This window comes from Pelecanus crispus, chromosome 5, assembly GCF_030463565.1.
Source record: "Pelecanus crispus isolate bPelCri1 chromosome 5, bPelCri1.pri, whole genome shotgun sequence".
NCBI lineage: Eukaryota > Metazoa > Chordata > Aves > Pelecaniformes > Pelecanidae > Pelecanus > Pelecanus crispus.
In genome coordinates this window covers 29,944,595-29,966,484 of record NC_134647.1, presented here as the reverse complement: position 1 = coordinate 29,966,484, position 21,890 = coordinate 29,944,595, and the positions used below count along the sequence as shown (strand labels likewise).

At 41.1% G+C, this 21,890-nt stretch overlaps 1 protein-coding gene across 1 annotated transcript in view; it reads right to left on the bottom strand.

The window, feature by feature from the left end:
• PARD3B (par-3 family cell polarity regulator beta) overlaps window positions 1–21,890 on the bottom strand; it is a 426,026-nt gene that overhangs the window by 49,119 nt on the left and 355,017 nt on the right. The window lies entirely within an intron of this gene.

Here is a 21,890-nt window from a genome sequence, read left to right as displayed (position 1 = left end):
CAGTGGAGAACCATTTCCAGTTTGCAAAACACTGGAATTGAGGACTAGCTAATGGGGGCTATCACTTAGAACAGTGAAGCTTGGTCCACAGCTCATGAGCAATACAATACCTGTGAAATCCCCTGACTTCACTTCTGAGTACAGATAAAGCGTTTAATCAGGGCTGCTAACATACAGATAAGTCCCTGTTGCTTTGCCAACATCATTACCCAAAGCAACACTAGCTAAGAGACGGAAAAGCTGAAATGCACGCAATGGGTCTAGTTTGATTCCGGCCCATCTGGCTCCCTGCAGCTCTCTGCAAACTGTATTAGCACCTACCACCAGTGGCCTAATGGCCACGTACCCACCTAGTGGCCACCTTCCACCTCCAGGTATTTTGGCTGAAGAGGTAAGCTGAAAATACCATACAGGTTTTTTTTTTCCCTTTTTTAAATGAAATCTGAGATTTATATTGTAAGAGGCAGTAGCAGCAGCCTGTGCTCCATTTACTGCAGATCTCCTGTAGGTGAACTTCCTTCTGCTTAAACCCATCTAGCCAGCAAGTGGAAGTAGGTGCTGCAGAGATCAAGCTGATTATGCATATTAAAAGACTGGGCCTGACAGCTTGTTCTTTGGCAAACCTCTGCCACGCTGTATTAAAGTACAAACCCTAACCATGAGAATGAGTAGGAACGTTTGAATGAAAGATAGCAGCACATGGAAAGTTATCCATCTGGATTAGCATGAAAACACAAGCATAATCTCTGTGGAAACAAGCAGCTCCGTGAAGTCTGATTTCCTGTGCTTCTCTCCTGTGGGTTCTCTGGTGTCCGATAATGGGACTGAGTTCACACTGCAGAGTTTCTCCCCAGCAAGGGCATTCATCTGGGCCTCTAGCAGGCTGCTTATTTTCATGAAAATTAGCGATCCAGTATCTTTTGAACATTGAATCACCTGTCAAGCCTGGTCAAAAATGGCAAGCAGGTTCAGAATTTGTTAGAAAGGTGGGGGGAACAGGTTGGAAGAGGGTCAGTCAGTACATCAGCTTCATTTTTTAAGGAAACAGCTGAAACTCTACAGCTCTTTTTTTCTCCCCCTCCATCACTGTTTATAGGCACAAATGTAAAAGACACTGGCTTTTGAAAGAGCTGCATATCTGGCTTACCATGAAAGTTTTACTCACTCCTGAGTAATGTGAGCTGAATATGATGCCCTGTGCAATGCTCATGAAACAGTTCTGAATTTAAAGTTGGCTCCTGACAATTATGTGAATATATGAACCACATTCAAACTCACCAGATGAATTCAATCAGCACTGTGCAAATATCGCATACATAATCTATTAGTTTACCCCAAAGAAACTGAAGCGTTGAATTCAAACAGAATGAAGTCATCAGTAATAAAAAAAAAAGAAACTGATAAGGCAATATTAAAAAAAAAACAACACAATTTTGCAAGATTTGCAGAGAAGATTATACATTGACTGTAAACTATTCTCCCATCTGCCTATAAGTACATAATTAAAAAATATTGGTTTGATCAGATAGCAGTTCTCAGACAGGGAAACAGCAGATGAATACCAGTTCAAATGTTTTGGATGCATGACTATTTATACTGAAAAGGAACCTGAACTTACAGAAGAAATATAAAAACAATACTCCAATCAAAGTCAATTTATATTAAGGAGACTTACCGAAGCTTTTCACCAAGCCCAGTAAGTACAGCAGACAGATTTCTTTTACAGTAGCTTTACATTTAATGTAGTGCTCCCTCCTTGAGGAGATATAAATATTACAGTCCTCATCACATCTACAATTTTGTGCAGAACTCACTTCCCTGACATGGCTCCCTGCGCTACACGTTTTTCAGAGAACTGTGCAACCACACATTAGCCATTCCCCTCCACCACCAAGTGTTCCCAGGCGCTAATATTTAATCCACCTATGGCCTTCTCCATCGTCACGACAGGACTGTAAGAGAACCATCCACTCTGCATTTTGGGATTGATTTCAGAACGATTTCCTAAAATTGCACTACATATAAGGAGACTGATTCAGAAGCAGCTGATACTGGGATAGAACCTGAACCTTTCTGGGGAAGATTTAAGTAAGGTCTAAGTGGGGGAAAAATCTCTGAGAAACTTCACAAAGAGTTTAGTGAAGACTCAGATGCTGCTTTCAAACAACAGTAACAAAACCTGTCCAAAATCCCACACCACAAAAAATCTTAAGGGAAGTTCAACAGTTCTTCAAATAAGCTGCATATACTGCAAGGATTTTTTTTTTAAATAGGGGAAAAAAAAAAAAAATCTTACATGAACATTCAAAAGAGGAAAAAGCACATTCCTGTCAGCCATTCCGTAGTTTTGCTAGATACAACCCCTACAAACCAAAGCTTTCTTCTGGCCTCAGAGAACAGAAAAAAAAAGTCTGCGCCATCATTCTAACCCATGCTGCTGGGGCTGTACTACCAGTCAGATAAACAACGGCCAGAAATCACCATTTTCTACCCTGTGCCTGAATCTGTCAGAGGCACTATACAGGTTCCACCTTGCCCACTGTGACTGTAAAGGGACGTGCTACGAAACAGCCACTCAACCAATACAGTTGGAATAGGCATCCCCCAAAAAAAAGGAAACCATAATATGGCACAGACTTAGCCTCAAGCTACCTCTAATGTTATGTAAAATATGACTGCGAAATTTCATCCCATCATCTCTGAAGAGATAGATGAACAAGCACCACAGCAATAACATTATATACCCAATATGACAGACAAGTTACTTTTTTCAAAGAATCAAAAAACATCCTCAGTATTAAATATATATGGCTCAGGTTTTGCACAATAAAATTTCCCCTCTGTTCTTCCTCTGAGTTGCTAATCTGGATTTCAATCATTGAGGTTAAAAATGTCATTTTTTAAATGAGTGACTTCTTACTGCAGCTCTCTAGATAACACAAAATTAAAAACAAGCGTTGCATGTACAGAGTAAGATGAACCACTTAAAGCTGTATATAAACATACATTTAAAGAGGCAATAAACATTTTGTTTCCAGTGGTTTTCCTAAACACATTAATATTGCACTGGGCTCTTTTGCCAGCCACTTCTTTCAAACACTGATTTCACCCAGCTGACTGTCAGCCTCTAAGCAAACAACTGGTGCTTCCAAGTTTAAAAAAAAAGAAAAAAAAAAGAAAAAAAAAAGAAAAAAGAAAAAAAAAGATTCTTCTAGTGAATTTTCCATTAACAAACAAATCCAAGACAAAACGTGATTCACAGACTCAAGAGAATGGACAATCTTCCCTTCACAATCTGTTATAAAACAAACCTAATTTTACATACTGAAAGGAACATAGTGGTCTGCAAAGATATACAGGGTAAGGGAGGCCAACAGAGCATATAAGAGTATCTTTCACTTAGGATAAAACTTTCATTTTGAAGTTATAACAAATAAATGTTTGAGTATGTTACTCTCTCAGTTCCAGCCCTTGTCTTTCTACCCTGAAGTATTACATTGCTTATGAAGATATTTCTGCAGCTTCAATAGTAAGAAGGAATAAAAAGAATGGTGGGAAGAGATAAAAAAATCAATGATAAAAACACAATTCTACAATATTTCAGCTTTCATCTTTGTCAACCACCAAGAGAAAGAGAGTTTAGGAATAAATGAACATTTGTTGTTTCCATACGCACTTGAGTAAATGAATGATATTGCAATGAAAGACGTCAGAAATACCTTGTTGACACCGCTGATACTGCCTTGCAGGGTCAGGAATCCTCTCTGATGTTCAGCCAGAGTCACCTATACACACCCCACGGTGAGGACCCAGCTTAAGAACAATGTCTTTCTAGCTAGTGGAACCATGCAAATGGTTTTATTGGTCTCCGTAACGCTTTCTTGCTCTGGGCAGGAATATATCTTATGTATACACAATTACCGTCTTTATCAATGGAGAGAGGCCCCAGTAGGACACATGTTTTGGAAACCTGTGCAAAGTGACTGGGAGGAAGACTTTGAGCCCAGTTCCATTTAGACAGGACTATCTTGACAGGGTCTGTATAGATGGGCTGACATTAGAAGCATTAGATGTATATGTTTCTCTCTATCCGTACGTACGTAAACACATACAAAGTCAAGAATCATAAATAAAATGCAGGAAAACAAATACACTGAAGAAGCTATTTACACTTATTTGAACTTGTATACTAAAGTCCCTGAGTCTTAATCTGCTTTACAATATTTAAAAAAGTTGTAACTGTGCCTCAGCGGAACACACGCTGTCACCTTTCAATTCTTTAGGCTAACATAAAAGCAGTACAACCACTTCTGTCCAAAAGGTCAGAGACTCCTAGGGCAGCACATGACTACCATTTGTCTGGATGTAAATTGAGTCCTATTGACCCTGTAACATCACTACTGACCTCTTGACATTAGGAGCTTAGTGGAAAGAAAGATGATGATATTCTTAGGTTCCTACAGACTCATTAGGACGAAAGAAGGAAAGAGAACCTTGCATGATATGAATTAGCAGTGTCATTAACCTTTTCTTTCCCCAAATAGCTCATAATATGTTTACAGAAGCCTCAAAAGAACAATTTGAAGATTGAGACCAACAGATTTGTATCACTTTCAGTTTTTCCAAACTGTTTATAAAATATCTCTCGGTGGCTTGACATAAAGCATCCTTTTATGTTTCCCTCCTTTCACAACGACATACAACACCTTTTCCTGTTTGTCATGGCAGATGGCCTAGACATTCAGATGAGCATCATCTTTTCAGTCGGGGCCTCTTCTCATCTCCATTACTTTCCTTTATAACTTATAGTTGACTACAGCTGGCCAGAAATAATGGGAGGTATAGCCTAATTTGTTGCTTTACAGAAACAAAATTGGCACACTGAGGTTTAACTTCACCGTAACAGCAGATATGGTGTCTGCTACTCTAACAGAAACAAGTTATTTGCGATCAACTAGGAAGGAAAGGAAAAAAAGGGGACATTTTCTTGTTTGTAGCCAGCTTGTCATCTTTACTTCAAAGACAAGACATTTGTTTTTCCTTTTTTCTGCTCAATGTATTGTGCCTCATCAAGGAAGGCAATCACCAGATTTTTAACTCATAATAAAAAAAAAAGATGCTGGTTAATGGCAATGTCTGTTTCTGGCATTTGACCAGTTTACTGCTGTCTTGTTGATCTGAGATGTGCACGTGTCTCTGAAGGGCTAGGAAAGCAGGGAGATTAGGGACTCGGCTGCTGACAACAACCAAACTCTCTATAAACAATACACAATGAAAATAATGAAAAACAGATTTTCCTGGTACTTTCAGTAGCCTCTAGACAATGCAACAGTTTCTGGTTTCTTCACTAAAGATGATATCAATTATGCCTTTTATCCATCATGCAGAAGTCACGTGTGAGGCATAATTGAGGGCCTTCTCTCCAAGGTAATTTCTTCTGGATTTACACGGCAAAGTACTTAAATTGCCTTTTTTGGCACTTTGTATTACAACACGGCTTGGGAGGGGGTATTTTACTTTACTGATGTAAAGCAGCTGGCATATTTACAATAGATAGGTCACATCAACACAGAGCAGATTTTCAGCCCTCCAAATTCCATTTACAGCAGCTTTAACAATTCAACAAAGCAAATGCTGAATGCTAAACTCTAGTGTGGAAATGTAGCTCTATTTCTTAATGGCTATCACACCTGCCTGCAACTGGCAGCTAGTTTTTTTCACTTGCAGACTATTGCTTTTTGCACTACAGTTTATTAAACTTATTGCTAAAGCTGAGATAATAAGTACTTTACAGACCTCCAATGAATTAGCCATTCAAGAGTTCCTCAGGAATTCCCTTTAGCACACATAAAGCAAAGGCAGGAGGGAGAGGTGGTGACAACTCAGTGCAGTCTTAATTTCTGTGCTTCCCTTGTGAGGGAAGAATCAAAGATCTAAGAATTTGCTCACAGTAGATGCTGCTGCCTGTGTTCTAAAACATATATTGTTGAAAACTACAAAGCCTGGAGTAACTATCCATTTTCTCCTAGAAATTACCTCTCCAAGTTTCACGCTAGAGACTATATCCCTGCTCTTCGTTACGCACATGCAAATCTATGCCACTGGCAGAGTGGCAGCAACTAATCCTCTGTGCGGTTTGTTTTTATAATACCTGGCCTAGGTAGAAATGAGGTAGAAATCTCAACCTCAACTCCCCCCAAAAAAGTCTGTGTGTGTCTGTAATCCTGTTACAGATATAGGCTACATTTTTTTAAAAAAAGAAGAATTAATTTATACCATGTGCAAAGCACCAGGGAAAAGCACAGATCTCATAGCCAAAATGCATCCTTACTATAAAGTTGGCTTTTTTTGGTGTTTTTAATGAATGGTCACTACGAGGATAACATTAATCCAGCATTAGGACTTTTACGGGAAAAAAATACAAATGTAATTTATCTTTTTTAACTGTCAGCTGCATTTCTAAAGCTTTAAAGTCTGTAGCTTCCAGCGGCCTTTTGTCTTTCTGCCATGGCAGGAATATCTTGGACAGCTGTAAGAGCTTTGTAAGCTATCTTTCTCAAAATCCATTAGCTAATTCAAGGAACCTAATTAGAGCTGCCATTTTGATGGAGCATATTGAATGCTCTATATAAACTAGTAACACCATCAATGTTTATTAAAAATTGCAAGAACCAAAGCTCTCAGTTCCATATAAATATTAATGGAGAGATACACAATACTTATTGAAATATAGACGGCGTTATGGCCACAGCAATACACACAGGTATACTTACAACCCAGTGTGATGCATTTATTCACAAAGGCTGAAGTACAGAAGCAAAACCGAGGGACAATTTTACACAAACTGTTGAAAATTGACCAGCTTCCATTTACACTATCCTTATGTGCATTAAAGGAAGCAAAGCGCACTAAAGATGATTTGTTTCTTGTGTTTTTCCCGAGTAGTGTGCTGACAATTTGGAGTGTATTTTGAGCTTACCTCAAGAATGCACTCCAGCTGGAACCGTTTTATAGCTCCTCTTAAACAAGCCACTCCAATCACCGTACTTTGTAGACATTTACACATATTCCAGTACTACACTGTTTAAGGGCATCCAAAGATTCAAAGGGAATCTGCACTCTAGAGCTAAAACTCAAATTTTGCTGTAGACAGCAACAAAATCGGTGAAAGGAGCCAGACATCTGGAGCAATGCTCTCCTACATTCTGCTGTGTAGAAGCCCAACTATGATGAAAAAACAACTCGCAGACAATGATACAACACATGAAATACTGACCATTCTAAGAATATATCAGAGACCTAATTAAGTTAGGCTGCACAAGCATATGCCTTTGGCTGCAGAAATAAAAAGTTTTCTGGCTACTTCACAGCTTCGTTTTTAACTTGATACTTCATAAATGGAACTGCAGAAAACCTCATATGTTACCATTTCAATGTGACGTACACTTTCATACGCATCTAACAGTGCCTGGATTCTATTTATATGTACAACTAAATATACGTGCACAGAAAAATCATCAGATTTCCTACAGAAAGACAGCAGATGTTCTTATTAAGCCACTGGCACATGCAAGGTGAAGCATGTAAGCCTTATAAGGAAAGCATTTAACGTTCCAACTACAAGCTAAAGAAAAGCAAAGACAACAAATGAAATTATTTCTAACGTATTTTACTAGCTGCGAGTGCAATGTACAGCAAAATGAAAGCACCGTTGAGCATGCTCGAACGACTCTTACAACACATGGGGCTTCTCACAGAGGGGAGTATAATCCATACGCACTCTCTGGAACATCCTAACTCCAATATAATGATCCAAAGTTCACTTCTTCTGAATATATATACTAAAAATGACACATAAAGCATTTAACAGACTTGCAAGAGAAACAGGCTTAATTATAGTTTCTATGCTGTAGTAGTGCAAGGGGCTAAAAATTTTATGACAATCTTACCATGGAGACAACCCTGAAGGTAAATTCATTTTAGTTCTCTGACAGGACAGTATTTCCAAACTGCAACTGAGATCTGAGCAGTTTCACAGGAACACGCTCAAAAGTCAAAACATCAGTTACCACTAGCTTCTCTCAGGAATTATATATGGCAAATTTAGCTTGTGGTTATTGCTCAACAGAAACCCTGCCAGATGCTGAAGCAGCTGATGGATTTTGCAAAGTTCTGCCGCCTTCAAGGCCACCCTGCCTACCCTTCCAGCAGCCTCCCTCCTCGGGCACCTCTCCCCCGTGCAGCTGGGCTCCGCAGAGCACAGTTGTTTTGTTCGCATTCGCGAAGACTGGGGAGTGCACATTCCTTCAACTAGCTTTCATCACAAGCTCCCCATCAACAGAATTAAACACTTTATAAGCCGAACTGCATTTTGGAGAAATACTTCTGAACTCAGGGGCCTAAAGTTAGCAGTGTAACTTTATTACTTTTTATTATGCAGGCAAGCTCCTGGACTTCCAGACATGCAAAGCTTTTCTAGCTCCTTCTTATGGCTGCAGCTCCACTGTGCCTCTGAAATTACTCCCACTTTTCCACTTGGAGAAGTCAGGGCTGATTTTCAGGTGTTTAAGATTGCAGGTAAGCACTAGTCCTTTTCAGTAATTGTTTTGGAAAATATTACATGAAAAAGGAAAAAACAAAGTAATGGAATTTTCAAACTACACACAATCATTTCTTGGTACATGTAACCTGGAAGAGGAAGAGCAAGCCTATCTCTCTGCATTTGGGTGGCAAGTCCCAGAAATGCTAAAGCAAGTGTTCTGGTACAGGCTCATCTCTATCTCTATAGCATAACTCTCATTTGGTTTCAACTGCCGTGTTTAGAGACACAAATCGTTCCACATCTGTTTTTGTCTTGCTCCCTTCATTCCCTGTTCTCATCCTGATGTTCAGAAGTCTTTCCTTTTATACCTTTCAGCCAACGATGCCAATTTCCTCCACCCATTTATTGGCTTCCATACAAGCACATCCCTGTCCCACAGGCTGCTGTAGTACAGAAACACCTCCTCTGATGTGCCTAGGTCAGCATTTCTCCTTCCAGCACTCCTTGAAACCCATCTCCCAGAAGCGTTTCACAAAGCAGCCTGCCAGTAATGATGAGGCTGTAGGTGGCTTGGGACACTCAACAGCACTTCTTCCTTTCTGCACTGGTTCAAATGAGCGTGCTCATGTCTAACACACTAATAGAGCATTAAACTTGCAGTACCAGTAAACTTCTCTCTACTCTGAAGCACCCACTTACTGCCCACAACTCTGCCCTGACCCAGCACCCCTCCTTTATGCTCCCCATCCTCTGGCTGCTCCAGCAATCCTGCCTCTTCTCCTTGCCTATTGTTGTCCTGCCTGTCCATGGCATTTCTTAGGCTTTTACATTCAAAATAGCTCACCCTTTCCCTCCTTGGAAGGTGGGGCGTAAGGGCAAGGGAACACTGATCATGCCCCGTTCACCTCATCCTTCGTTCCTGCACCAGGCACCTCTCTGGTCCCTGCAGCCAGGAGAACCTACTACTGGAAAAGCATGTCAAGGCTCTGGCAGCTCAGGACGAGCACTTTTGGTGAAGTCAGCAGCCAAGTTTCTATCATGTGTGTGGGAAGTACTCTAAATCTTATAACTTAGTCAAATTGTCAGTGTTCAAGGGGTGGCAAAAGGCACAGTCTGGTATAAGACGAGGCTGTGTTTCCTTCCTAAATATAAAGCCCCCGTTCCAGCGTATGGAAAGACTACAGCTCCTCATTGAAAGAATCATATGCTGCTTATTTTTACTTTTTACACCGACAAAACAACCCCCTTGTCTTTTCCCTCCAGCCCCCCGCAAAACAGCTGTCATCATGTTCCATAAAAAATTCAGCTTCAGTACACCTCCTACATAGGCATTTTCAACCCAAATGGTCGAAGGCTGCTTATTAGCAGGTGAAAATACAGTCTTCCAATGGAAGTCAGGCCAGCAAGTCCCCTCACACAACTGGCGCAGTCCAGGACTGTACGGCTGTCCCTGTCCCTGCTCTGTAGGACCGCATGCCCCCTGGCCCAGCAGCTGGCTGCACGTTCCTGAAGGCGGCATAGAGCTGCTTTGCTCCTGGCATCTGCGGGGTGAGCGCTCCTTAACAACAACCGCGACACCTTTGCGGTACAGCCCGGTAAGCACACAGAACTCCTGCCTGTGCTCCAGATTAAGCTGTAGTCAGCTTAATGAGAGACTTAATTGATGAGTGCTACTTCCTTCACTTGTCCATTAAGATAAGTACAGCACATGGACATTTCAACCCATCAAAGATGAGAAAAAGCATTAATTTTGGTTTTCTTAGAGCTGTTAATAAATCTGACACTGTCTGGCAGTTTTCTTCATTTCCTACCATTTGACAGATACTGTGATCACAAGTTACAGATGATGTTTTTCCTCTGAAATTATCACTCTGGTAATACAAGCCAGAAGGAAACTTTATCAAGATACCGAGAAGCTGGATATCGTTTTTATTTTTAACTTTATGCGACTGGTTTGTGCATATCTCAATGTGATAAAAAAATAAATTCCATCCGGTACTATTAAAAATACATATACACACACACTACAAATAACTGTATTACAGCAATAATCACACTGTGTATTTATTAGTAGGTCAGTATTCCGCTCATATAATCAGCCTGGCTCTACTTAGACCCTCTTACTGTATGAACTCCTGCAACTGTTTTCTTCCTCTTTCTCTCTCTCAAACTGACATTTGTATGGAATCAAGAAAAATCTTCCTTAATAATTTTTCATTACTAATGGCTTTTTTTGGTATGTGTATTTGGGAGGAGGGAAGGCAAAGGGCAGGAAAAAGCAGCTTTAAGTGCTCTGCAAATGATCCTCCTGAATCTGGGCCTCATAAATCCTATCAAATGTTATATTTCATCAATAGGCTGGAAAAGCTTTTTTCTCTGCAATGATGAAGCCTGGCTTTAAAATTTATGGTTTCATTTTAGAAATGGACTATAAAAAGAGTCTGACTTAGCTGTCTATCAACTGTAGCTGACATTAGCAAGTTAGGTGTGGACTTTCAAAGTGTTATATGTATTTTTTATTTATTATACGTGTACGTACATACATACAGAGATATACGAGGACATGTATATCACTGTAGGTTTGTGCATGCATAAGTACACAGCTGGCTTTTTTTTTTTTATTTTGTCTTAAAACCCCATTTTCTTCCAATGCAAGACGATCTGAGATATTCAGCAGATTCGATTGCAAAGTGATAAAAGTGTCCAGACCAGAGTCAGCTCAAAGATCTGCAGCAGCACAAGCAAATTGCATTTTGCTGCCCAAATGATCGAGATAGAGGAGTTTATTCTGTTCTCATTCATGGGGTGGTAAAATGCAATTCAGCAATGGCAGAGCAAATTTCAGGGGGAGGCAGGGAAGATTTCAATAGGCTGTGGGGGAAAAAAGAGGAAGAGAGCAGGAAAGGACCAAGAAATTTTAGGTGGGGGAAGACAATTAACAAAGGACTGATAGGCTGGGAAAGAGGGAGTGCAGAGCTTCTGCACCTCTCATGCATGGGGAGGGAGGGAGACAGCCTCCCCTGCCTCTGTGCAACTCTCTACCTCTACTCCCTTCCACAAGCCCTGGAAACAATTCTGCCTCCCCAAAGAGCTGCTCCTACTTGCTTTCCCACACTCCGCGGGGAAGGAGAGTGCTGAGAATATGGCTCCTACTCCTGTTGCTGCCACCGCTGATGGGAGCCATGCGGGTGCCACAGCTGGCCCCTACAAGCCCAAAAGCTTCCTCTGGCAGCCGCAGCAGCAGCTTCCTCAGATGGAGGAGGAGACAGTCTGTGCACGCTGCCGAACACCCACTCCTCTCCTCCCTCACCACCAGAGCTGGAGGTCTGCAGCCAGTGACTACCACTTAGTTCCCCCTATGCTTAAAAGCAGCCTCAAAGGTAACACTTCTAATAGAAGCATTACTGCTTCTCAGAATTCTCATGCTCAAAAAAGCAAACCATGTGCAAAATGAAAAAACAGATAAATAAAGTGACATAGCTGCGGCCGGAGAAAGTGAAGCTCCATGCTGAACGTAGAGGAGCCCATCTCTCTCCATCCGCTACAGAAGAACCTAGCTTCCTAACTCAGACAGTTAATGATGGATTACGTGAAAACAGCAAACCCGATCATGCTGCTGAGGCATTATATGAACTAAACAGAGGAGCAGTTAATCTAAATCTCATGTGGGATGGTTATTATTGTGTGTTGCCATTGTTGCTGCTCAGTCCGGCTGTAACATTGGTTTTGGTGGCAACACATAGAAAAACCTGAAAGTCCTGTTCCTCATTATAAAACAAGAAGAAATCTCACCCTGGGGAACACAGTCAAAGCTGACAAGTGAATACTATGGAAAAGGTTGGCGGGGAGTGGTTAATGGTAAATGTATTCCGAGTCAAGACCAAGAAAACAAATCTCTTCTTCCATTGCCTCTATTTCATAACATGAACAAGATGAACAAATAAAAGAATGTGTCATTGATGCTGAGGATGTGTGTATACCGTGGCCTCAGATCACTCCTGAAATTCCCTGTTGGCAAGATATTCGCCAAAGTTGGGGGAACAGCGGAGGGAGGCACTGCACCAGCGGGCAGCACAGGGCAGGACCCAAACTGCAGCTCCTCTAACACACCCGCTGCAGGGGCCTCTTCTGACTATTGAAGGGCGCCGGCTCTGCTCACCGTGGTCAGCGATGGCACGTGCTAGCAAGGGAAAATCACTCATTTGGTATTATCAAGCAGGGGAACAGGTAGGGGAAATACCAGCCATCCACATGCTGCAAATCAAAATGTGTTCCATTTCTAGCGCTAAGTTTCCATTGTAAGTATACAAAATACATCATGCCTACACCAAGTTATGGAAATGAGAGGAGCTGAAACTGCCTGTGTTTCCACAAAAGGGTATTTGTATTAATGAAGGGTAACTTTATCAAACCTTTATCTACAGACAGCACATCTCTGGAATTCTACATGTTTTACTGGAAGGAGGCATACAGCAGCATCGCATCACATGAGCAGAAGTTACTTAAAAAAAGAAAATCTCAAAATGTTTCAGATTCATAGAAGTTAAACCCATTTAACAATGACATTCAGGACACTAAAACAATATTACATGATAGTGTTTTCAAACACAAACACGTCCCACAGCAGATCAAGAATATTTCTAGCAGTGTATTTTTTCCATAGTTTTCCTATGTGTTTCTCCTTAAAGGTTTCAAAATAAGCAATTCAGCTTTCCCTGTAACTCCCGGACTTTTTCAAACCTGAATCAACTCTTCTATACACAAGCATCTTTTCGCCAGTCTGCAAAGAGAAGCTCCTGGCAATGTTCAAATCCTTAATTTTTTCCCTTTTAAAAATCTTTTCATCTGATTTCCTCCTCCCCCCAAAGGATGCTTTTTAGTTTTGTTATTCCTTCTTCTTTCCTTGCCTCCTTATTTCCCCACCTCTTCCCTGAGACTCATCTCCAGCTTTTCTTTTTTTTGTATTTTGCTTGAGCTCTTATGAAACCCTGACCTGTTTACAGAGAAAAACCCACAGAGCTCAAGGGCTAATGTTTTACCCCTTACTCACCATCCCATATCTGGCTGCAGTCAACAGTAACCAGAATTCATCATCATCAATGGATTTTCAGTGACATGCACTGTATTTGCTCAGATAATGGCCCCATATATTGCCTTTGAAATGAGGGTGTAACCATTACTTAGGGATATTCTCAAGAGTCAGTAATTGGCATTGCTGCGGGACATGTTTGCTTCGTGTTTTGAAGACAGACCTGCAGAAAAGCAAGCTTTGAAGTTTTTTTTGGATGGTACTGTGCTCTCAGAAGGACACACCCATATTAACCTAAGCACATCACCCTTGGATTGGAGCAGGCCATTTGCTGGCTGGTTTGGAGCACAGGGAAGGAACAGGCGTACGTTGCCTCTGAAAGGTCAGGCAAACACATGAGAGTACAGACCTTTCCAAATTCTGTAGTGAGGGCCAGGCTAAACAATATAGGCTGGCGTGGCCTCACTCCAGCTTCCAACAGGTATCTTCCTTACCCCCACATAGGTTTGAGATGGCCTTCAAATCTTTCAAGACTGCCTCAGGAACACCTGCAGACAAAACACCACTGCAATGTCCCTGTCAGAGATACAACTCTCCTTGCAATAGGCTCTGCACAGATGCGTAATAAAAAGACAGTCCTGTTCCCACACACAGCAGAATGATGGAAACAGTAAAAGCAGGTGGGGGAGCGCTAGATAATATGGAAACAATACCAGTCCGCAGGATGCCTGACAGTGATACCTGGTGTTTTAGGAAGAAGGCAAATTTAACATGCCTACACAGGCTGCAAAGGCAATTCCAGCGTTTATGAGCCTCACTGCTGCTTAAAGTCACTACAGACAGACAGTATACAATTTTTTTGATTTAAAAGAACTAACAACTTGATAGAACTGCTGCACAAATAGGACCAAGCTACTTTGGTGCCAGGTAACTGTAAAAAGTGTGTACAGACTACCAGTGAGAACGTAAGCTCCAAAATTACTATTTCCAGTGTAGGATAAACGTCCATCCACTTCTCTAGTCCTTAACTTTATAAGCTTGCCAAGCGAGCACAAACGTGCATCATGGCCTCCATTTCTGGAGCAGGAGAGAGATGGATGTGCTGTATCCAGTCCAGCTCTGTACACTTGTCCCACCTGGAGAGAGAAAAGCAAGCCAACTCACCAAGATTTGGGAGGAGAAGAGATGGCTTCCATCTGCTGTATTTTTTCTGCAATGGCCAAGGTTTAAAACCCCATGGATGTGCATTATCACTGACTTAAGCACAGTGACCATAAGATTTTTCTTCCCTCATTTTTCTTCATTCAAGTATATTACCCATTAATGCACAAAATTACCCCTTTTTCCCCATCTAATTCACTGCTCCCCATGGGATAGCCATTAAAATTGATTCATGAATACAGGCAAAAGTGGGAACAGAAAAACCCCCTCCCCATCATGTCCCTCTCCAGGAGGGAGTTTGAGACGCATTGAACAAAGAACCCTCAAATCTTCTGGCATACAGCTTAGAAATCAGAATGTGATTTCCAGTCTCTATCTCCTGCTTCATTACAGAAGACACGGCCCTTAAAATAGGCAATTGGCTTTGACCAATCATGTTTTAGGCTCTAGCTTTTAGTTTTGTTTTTCTGTAGATTCCACACTGCAACAGGCAGCTTCCCTCCCTCCAGTCCTGCCTCCCAACCCCAGCTGCAGCAGTGAAGATATCTAAAGGATTCAGGCAGCTGGAGAAAATGCAAGACCCTGGCTCTTGGGTCTCATCTGTGTTTCACTCCTGAACATACATCTGCATTTGACAAAGTCATGCTTATCAGATACATCAGCAGATAGTCTGCTATCTGTGTTGTGGTCCAGAATTAGGTCAGAAGAGCACTCTGCCAGCTTGTGTTTTGCTGTTTAGAGCAGCCGTGGAGAGAGCAATAAAGGACAACTCATCACACTAACCAAATTCTTCAGCCCCTAAAATGAAATAAAAATCATACATTACTACTATTTAACTGCACATTCCAATAGCATAAATTTATGAGGAGAATACAGCTGAGGCCAGGAGGCAAATTTATTTTATGAAAATACATCACGTTTGAGGGCAAATTGAATGTTATAAAAATAAAGTCTGAAGAATGGTTGTTCTCAACTTTTAAGCTGTCTTCTTCGGCGATGCCATAGCTGGGTCTTCCAGCCGGCCTCACCAGATGGCCACATTGGCCACCATCAGAATAGCAGTCTGGAAACAAGTGCCCTACAGCCCTGCCTCAGCATCTTGGCTGGAATACAGTCTGAGGCAGCAGTTCTGTACTCACAGTTCAGAGATATTCCCAGTGCACTTGCTTAAGAATTCCTGAAATTTGTGAAGAGAGTAAAGCCAAACTTCTGGACCCATAGAGGTCAGGGAAAATAACAGAATGTTGGTTACTAGCTTTTAAATGTTAATCAGCACTACTCACACTAAAACCTCGTTACACTGAAAACAACCCCTCGCCACACCAGCACACAGTATGATAATTGGCTTAAAAATAGTATTAAAAAAAAAAGGGAATTTTCCCCTAAGCAGTAGGTAGGTTCAGCTGCAGAGGGTTCCAGGACCTACATACAATTTTTTGTTTCATGGAGGCTGTGCAACCATTCCTCCTCTTACATACAACTGTGCAAATCAGTGTGTTAGTGATGCTTTTGCAAAGAGGGTTTGACAACAATAGAGAGTCCTCAGCCTGCTAAATAAGAAGCGACAACTCCATTTGAAAGCTGTCTCTGGATGTGTTTTATGTGCAGAAATTATCTGTGACAGTTCAGATCAAAATAGAGTTTTCATTTCATGTGGGAGGTAAATGGACGATAGAATAGGTTACTTTAAATGCTGTAGTCTAGTCCAATTAATGTTTCAGACTTTTTTTGTATGGATTTCTTCCATATTATATGCTCTAAACTTTGGGGTAAAAAAATGTAAAACTCATTTTGTCAATAGCATGATGCAAAGAACAGGCCAAAAGGTAATAAAAGTGGTTAAGAGAAAACAGTCATGCAGAAGTATGGCAAAAAAGCTCAAGTTACAGTAATCTGGCTGTGAAACTAATAAGTATAAAACAGAAAAGAAAACATCACTTCATCATTCTTTCAGGGAGAACCAGGCAGGGGAATCAGTTCCGATTTCCCACCTCAATCAACAGAAATTTTGCCACTTACTTTGATGGAAACAGGACTTGCACATCAGTCTTCTTTCAGAGCAGCGGATACAAATCCACATGCTTTCATTTGCTTTTCAGATTGTGCAACATAAATTTACACTTTCTAGCTTATGTAGCTATACCAATGACACAATTTGTACTGTAAAAAATGTCAGATCCAAGATACTGCTTTGGCCTCTGATGCAAGGTTGTAGATATTCATGTTTTCCAGAACATCATACCTGCTGATTCTTTCAAAGATATGCCCCATTAAGTACCAGGCATGCTATGTTACTGGAAATAAGACAGGATACAATACGAAAGCATTAATGATTTCATCTGTTCTTGTATCCTTTTATGTACTGTGGCAACTGCTGCAATCTTATCATATACAGTGACTATCACAAGTTACTACCTACATCTACAGAAATGAAGCATCCACTACCAAATTTACGTGTTTATCTAAGTTCAGATGTGAACTGTCGCTTTTCTTCCCAGTAAACACACATTCACATTTGTCACCTGGAAATCAATCAGCTGTTTCCTGACCCATTTTAAAGAAACATGTTTTCTTAAAGGTCTGGAGCCACCGCTGCGTTACTCAAGCACAACAGTGGCTCCCATGTAGAACTGAAGGGCACTGTGCTGATCCAGTGCCCGTAGCTTCCTAACTATCTTTTTCAAAGTTGATGGGGAAACCAGTAGTTCATACATTGCTTTTTAGAGGTAAGCACTAAGTATTGTTAGTAGAGAAGCTACGGACCACGAGTGAGTGAGCTCATCCCAAACAAGGGCCCACAAACCTTACATAATCTGTTTTGTTTACGCCACACTTTAAACAATGCATATTTTGAATCTTTTCTGAGAAACAGCATTTTTCTTGGCACGATTTTCAATTTCCACCCACTTGGAAGAGCAGGTGTCTTTGTATATCATTTCTCAACCCTGGGAATAAAGAAAACATTTAGAAAACATGTTAAAATTGTTTTCCTAAAGTCAGGGGATGTTAATTTCAGGTTTCATGGGCATTACAGAAGAACAGACCTCCACTATAAATGCATGGAGCTAGCAGAAACACTAACTGAGACAAAGCATTCAGAAGATGTGAGACTTCAGTATCTCTACCGGCCAAAGACTGAACACTGGTAATCTTATTCCTCAGAGGCAGGTTTTAACACAAAAGAGAAATTAACATCTATCTATGCACTAGGGTCTTGAAAAGAAAAACAGCAGAACAATGAAGCTGCTCAGACATCTGGTATATTTGCCATAGCTAATAGTAATAAGATAGCGGGCAGAGTGCAGATTAAAGGCGAAAAGGTATGAAGGAATACTGTTAATCATTTCAGAAGCCACAGAGACATGTAAAAAAATACCAGTACTCAGACTAACAAGTCTAAATTTTGGGAGGAATTCTCAAGCACTTATCATATTTAGATTGATACTCTATCTGTAGCAGCACTCAAAGAAAGAGAATTAGACTTTTGCCTATTCAGTTTTGGACCCAGAACATGTCACTAAGTGCGAGACACTTTTCAAGCTCTGTGGCAAAGAGGTCAAAGCATCACCATTGATGCCGACAGTGGTATTTACAGAGAAAAGGAGGAAAAGATCAATCCGTTCCCCCCAGTCCCCTTCAGTCTCCCTCTCTGAAGCAGCTGCTGCTTAAACATTGCCATTGTACAGAGAGGCACAAAATAATTGCCTCCTGTTTTTTTTCACATCAGGGACAGCGGGAGATGTTAAAGAAAGAAAACAACACCTTATTCAGGTGAAGGACTGCAGACTGTCTGCTTGTAATTTGTGGGCTAACAATCAGTAACAATTAGGAACAGGTTTATTGCTCTGATGCTGTTCCCCAACCCTCCTCCACAACCTCACACCCCTGTGTCACGCTATGGAAGTATCTGCTGATAGGTAAAGCAGGGACTCCAGCCGCAGAAGGTCTCCTCTGCCATCACCGGAGAGCAGAGCAGAAGCAATCCAAGTCCCCTGGCTAGGGGGGACTCTTACAGCATACAAGTGCTCAATTAAAGCTGTCCTTTCAGACAATTACTGAGCATTATGGTGACTCAGGCATAGAAAACAGTTGCCCTCTCCCCACCTTGCCGCCAGACAGACCACGTTTTGAACATGTTTTCATCCCTCTGAAGATGCACCGTTGCTTACTTTTCAATTGCCAGGCCATGTACAACACTTGCATTAGAAACACGTTCTATGCTAAATTTACAGGCCAGTCTCAAAATAAGCGTTTTCCATGCATTTTATGTAAATACCATAATGATCATTTGCAGTTGATTCCCATTTACAAGGTAATAACAGTATCCAGGACTAAGTAGGGATCAAAGCCTAAGGGCAGAAGTGTTTATAACAGATAAACTCCACAGCTGATGGGCATGTTCTAGCTAATACTGGTTTGAGAAGAAATGCCCCTAAGATACTATTATGCTGAAAAATTTTATTTAAGATGAAAATTTTAAGTGAATTCAGAAATTAAACCATAAATATGAGTGAAAGACTGAACGATAAGATGTTGTTTGAAATGTTAAAACATTAGTTGCCTCTTTCTTGTTTCTCCTCACTGCTTCCAAGTCACTGGAGGGAAGGGGCTAACAACCTCCCAGAGTGCAAATTCAACAGAGGACTGTGACACTGCAAAACTGTCACACTGACCTACTGGTACACAAGTAGGAAATTGGAGAGAAACAAGAGGAGGAAAAAATAAATTAAGGACATTTATTGCTCTACAAGTATGTTACATTTATTTCATTTTTAGCACTTTCTAGAGGTATCTCACACTCACTCCTCTTGCATCTTTTTTATCATGTTTTTTGGTTTTCTCCACTTCAGCTTGGTGGAGTGAAAAAATGAAGGCAGCTACCTGTTTTGCAGGCTACTGAAGAGTATAAAATCTTTCATGCAATCATTCTCCACTGCTTTCTAAAAATGGCCTACAGACATCAAGGACAAGTTAGTGATAAAAAAATAGATAACCAGAGCAGTTATCTGAAGCAACATCATTTTCTCTCGTCCCTCTGTCCTAATGAAAGACCTCTTTCTCTCAGATGCAGGCCACAGTGTAGTTTAAGACAAGTTATTTATTTCATTTTCTATGACAGTCTAACATCACTCTCCACAAAATAGTCACAATTCTCTTAGACCATCCCAAGATCAATACCGATACCTTGATCAATGTCAACAAATGCTCTGCTGCTGCATGGTCTGCCAGAGAAACTGCTCCTTAGCCGCAGTACACACGGACTCCATATGGTGCCAGGTCTCCTTGCAAGGGATGTAAGGACAGTCACAGAGGTTCAGAGCATATACCAACTTAACTGCATCAGAAGACTAGAGCTGATGAAACAATGAGCTATTTCTTGGCTTACTATGACCCCTTGGATTACTGTCTGTGCCGGCGGACTTGTGATCATAGATTGAAAAATAGCACATTTTAGAAGTTTGTCATCAACTGTATGCTCTGCACAGCTGTGAGACAATAATCACAATTATTCTCTTTTTATTCAGCATCCTGTTGCCTATTAAGCCATTTCCATCACATCTTGTCAGTCCTTCCAATATTTTTGCTAGCACAATATTGAGTGATTTTCAGCTTTTCAAGAAACATCAATTCTTATAGTTTTCTGCTAACTGAAAGATCTGGTTCATGCTTCTGCCTATGCTTGCTGTTAGCAATGCTACTTACTAAGTGGTTGGGTAACCTTTCACCACTGGTGTCTCGACACAAGCAGGGAGCAAGGTCCTGGACTCTTTTTAGGAGCAGTTGTTTTATTCTGCTATTAGATGCTTGAATCCTCCATGAGAAGGTTCCCATCGACTCGTTCTGAGGTCAGACCTGTGGCCCCGTTAAGAGATTTTATATTTTATTATGTTGAGAGCTAAGTCCTCAGTGGGACAGAATAATTAAGATTAGCAGAAAAATCCTAAAGATCTGCCAGTGTAAACCCCAGGTAAACTGGGACTGCAGAAAAATCAGTGTATAAACAACCTTCTCAGAAAATGGCAAGAATTCCTTACATCATATGGATGCATAGAGATGATAACAGTTTCCACTGTAAGGTTTCCACTACACAGTTAAGCTCTGTGAGTACCATACAGATCTAAGCACTTTGCCTGGACATGAGCAGTCATGCTGGAAAACCCTACCAGAGTTACTGCATTGTTCCTGGTGGCAGCGTAACCTGGCAATGCTGGCAGGTCCAAGGTGTGCCCCATGGTTCCCTGTGCTGCAGTCATCTCAACTGGTGTTAAGAGTTTTTCCTGGTGAACTGAGAAAACCAATTGACTGGTTATTTTGAGAACGTATAAGAAACTGTGGGATGTCGCTTGAAGACTCTCAGGACTCGGTTATGCTCCTCACTGCTTAATGAGGAGGGGCTGGGGATTGCTTTACCTGTAGCTCAGCCGAACCTGTTAGCACAGGTCCCCCTGACCTTGGATAACCTCAAACAGAAGGGAAGACACTGAAAACATTTCTCATGGCTCCAGTCAGTCTATGTCCATTTTCCCTGTCACATCTAAAAGTTACTTCTCCATCCTTATTAGACAGATATCACTGCTGTCTTAACTGGAACTATGCAGCATTTTGAAGCAGTCTGCTTATAGCCCTTTTTCCCCCTCTCCTCCAAACTTAACCCTTTGTCCATTACTTTTAAGATTTCTGGGAAAGGATTCTTTGTCTCCCGCTAAACTTTGGCTATGTTTTAAAAATAGTTTGACTAGAAGCCACTAATTTATCTCAGCAAAGTGAAGAGTCAGGACAGAGCTTGCTGTGAGCTCATGTCATCCCCTGCAGTCCGAACGTACGGATGCTCACACACACGAGCTGGTCTATGCTGCTCATGTCCAACCTCTTCCACCTCCAAAAAAGACAGATGCTTAGTATGTACAGACTTAAAAGTCTAGCACAACAAAATCCCATACTCTCATCTACTGGTTGGTTTTACTAAACCAAGATTATCTCTACAATAAAAGAAAGAATCCCTTTCTTCCATTTAATTAGTAGCAGCTAGGAAAAAAAACTTAGGAGAGGAGTTTTTGAAAGGCATGGTTTTGGATAGACTGCAAGGTCCCTGGGATCAGCAATGTAGAGTCATCTTACACTGGGCTACACTGCAAAGCTTGCACAAAGCCAAGTCAC